We start from the raw sequence: 3,245 nt of genomic DNA, 5'->3' as shown, positions 1-3,245 counted from the left end.
AGATAGATAGATAGATAGATTAGATAGATAGATAAATTGTGGGTATTGGGACAGTCTTACTCTTTTGATACTCACTTTCAACCTTGAGAATGACACAAAACTTTTTTGTCTCAAGATTTGTAGAGATATTTTTTTAATTTGGGAATTTGCCTGTATGCAGGTATAAACACATATGACAAGATAATAAACCCCTTTGGTTGCAAACCTTGTGATAGGCCTGCACATCATACTCAGTGTCTTTGGCCCTGACTGTACATAAATATAATATAATAAGGAACTAATTAAAGCATTTTTAGGCCCATGGTCAAGGATTCATGAATGATTAAAATTTGTTTTTCTTAACAGTTTTTTTCTTAAAGGTTTGTTAAATAAAATTTAGTGACTTTTGTTTACAATTAAAGCTTTTTATTTAATTTCACTTCTTGTGAGTGACTTTATCAGAGGATCAGTTTTTGTGCTAACATTATGGTACTGTATATGTGTTTTAACTTTTTTATTCAGTTCAGTTCAGTTCAGTTTATTTACATAGTGCCAAGTCACAACTAATGAGTCGGAGCACTACAGTATACTAAAACAATCAATCTGAGGAGGGAAGCCAGCAGATTGTGATGAATCTTCACTTCGTCACAGTTTCTCATCCTGAGCAGCACGTTGGTGGAAAGGAAAAACTTCCTTTTAATAAGAAAAAATCTTCAGAGCCAGAATCACAATGGACAGACATCTGCCTTGACAGCATGGATTTGAAATGAAGGATTGTGTTGTGCCACTGAATAAAACATTTCAATGATCAGCAAATGGTTTGAGCTTAGATATTAAATACAATATTATAAGAAAAYAATGACTTGTGAGATACTTCTGTGACCAAAATACTTTAATATAAATAAGCTACTACCACAAGTGTCACACTTTTTTCTTATTTTTAAGTAAATACTTTCCCCAAACACTTTACACTCATTTAGCACAATCACAATACAACATAATGGAACACCTCACCCKTTTTTTGCAAAATAAAACATTGTMATAAAAATATCACTCCTTTATAAAAACTACAGCTTAYTGTCAAGCATACATTTTTCATCCAATTCTTTTTAACCATATGGGCTAAACCTTAAAGACTTTCTTAATGACAAATTTTAGTATGGTATACAAAAAGCACGATGCAGTCAACTCATGAAAAGATTTACAAGTTATTCAAGTCAGTCATTAAGTCTGAAATATATATTTATTTTTATAACTAAGTTCAACATCTGTGTAGAAATAAATGCATCATGCCATTTGCAAGGCATCATGGGAAAAAAAACTCTTTATGCGCCAATTCCATCCATGCACTGCCGCATCGGTGGTGTTTACACCTGCGTGGTGTGTTTTCAGAGWAGCATCTGATGGAAGTTATCACCTGTAGCAAAATGGAAAAAACTGTGCTTAAAACTGTCAAAGAAGTGACGCCATGATATATTTAGTGTGTCTAAAGCAGATAGAATAGAATAGAATAGAATAGAAATGGCCTTTATTGTCCCACAGTCGAGAAATTGAGGTGTCACAGCAGCATCTGTATAGATGTTCACACGTTACTTTACAAACTATAGCTAGTATACACAGAACAAACTGATAGCCATAATACAATTACTACTAATAAAATATATAAAGAATTGTGCAAGGATAGAAAAAGATGTTTTGTTTTAGAGACAGTAGACAATCAGAATCTGACATTACAGGAATCAGAAATTGCCTGTTTTCAGTGCAAAACAATCTCAACATACCAATAACTGTAAAGTGAAGTGTCACAATGCAGACAAGAAACACAGATGTGCAATTACAGCAGAGTAGTGCAAATAATTGTTCAGTTGAGTAATTACAATGAATAGTAACAGTACAAATGATTGCGCAGCAGCAGGTGTGTAAACACTTATTGTGATTTTTGTAAACACTTATTGTGATTTTTGTAAACACTTATTGTGATTTTTGTAAACACTTATTGTGATTTTTGTAAACACTTATTGTGATTTTTGGGCGTGGTGCTGGTTATTCAGTCTGACAGCTGCTGGGAGGAAGGATCTGCGATAACGCTCCTTTGTGCACCTCAGATGCAGCAGTCTGTCGCTGAAGGAGCCTCTCCAGTTCAGCCACAGCTTCATGCATGGGGTGGGAGACATTGTTCATCAATGATGTTATTTTAAAGGTAGTGTGGACAAAGTGTTTAAAGATAACGTGYTCTGCAAAACGTGTCAAACTAACATGCTGCTTTTAGATGTGCACATCTCGGCTGATGCTTTGCCACTTAAACTTTTGCAAAAATTGGAGGGAGAAAAAACAAGAGTGTTGATGAAAAAGGAATTAAATTGATTTCTGCTGCGCTATCCTATATCTCCACCAGAGGGCGCAAAAGCGTCAGAAATCTGCGCACTGTAGTTTCGACAACAAACGCACCCCCCCTCCCCCTCCCCACACACACATAAAAAGTGACCGGTTGGCAACTAAAGCTGGCTGACAATTGACGTAAATCACCTCTGAAGAAAAACGGAAGCGCAAAGTGGACTTCTCTGAAGTCTAACAACAGTCWGATTTATTTATAGATTTATTCTTTTCTGCCTTTAGTCGTGGGGAGCTCGATGCCAGCCACTCGCCTGCTGAAAGTTCTGGCGGTGGGTTAGGGGAAGCCCTCCCCGGTGGAAGAAGCCGAGGCATGCCCTCCGCTCGAGTCGAAGAAGGTAGGCTTTTTCTCTCTCACTCTCGAGCTTTTCCATAAATCACCTCCTGTCGAGATTAATTAAAACGTGTGACTAAGAATACAAACGGCAACTTTGAGCCGCTTCAATCCGGGCGTGTGTTTACGCATCACGAGAACACGTTACGGCAGGGCAGCAGATAATTACAGGCTGCTCTAACGGGATTTTGGGGGGGACTAAGTGAGCTGAACGCAACGTTGTTGCCAGCAGAAGCACCTGCAGAGCGCTTACCTCGCCCGAGGCTTGAGAGACAGTCAATAAGTCTGTCTGTCTGTCTGTCTGTCACCCAGCTCCTTACCTCTCCCTCCTTCTCTTTCTCACATCCTGTTGGATTTTTATAAGATTGATGCCAGTCAGATGCATTCAAGTTGATTCATGGATTGTTTGAAATTCTTTTCCAGGAAGCAAAGMAAAGAAAGTGGTGGTGGAGGGGATCCCACTATAAAATGCATTATTCCACGAAGGCACAATATCCTTTTAGCCTTGCACACCAAAATAAGCTTAAAAAAATTATATGCC

General features: G+C 38.0%; 1 protein-coding gene across 1 annotated transcript in view; it reads left to right on the top strand.

The window, feature by feature from the left end:
- Window positions 1-2,524: 2,524 nt before the first annotated feature.
- Window positions 2,525-3,245, top strand: part of rarga (retinoic acid receptor gamma a) — a 49,414-nt gene continuing 48,693 nt past the window's right edge. The window contains exon 1 of the mRNA XM_014018560.1: window positions 2,525-2,708. The gene's annotated coding sequence lies outside the window, so the exon portion shown is untranslated. The remainder of the gene's footprint in view (window positions 2,709-3,245) is intronic.

Source organism: Austrofundulus limnaeus, unplaced genomic scaffold, assembly GCF_001266775.1.
Source record: "Austrofundulus limnaeus strain Quisiro unplaced genomic scaffold, Austrofundulus_limnaeus-1.0 Scaffold3, whole genome shotgun sequence".
NCBI classification, from domain to species: Eukaryota; Metazoa; Chordata; class Actinopteri; order Cyprinodontiformes; family Rivulidae; genus Austrofundulus; species Austrofundulus limnaeus.
This window is presented reverse-complemented; position numbering and strand designations above follow the sequence as displayed.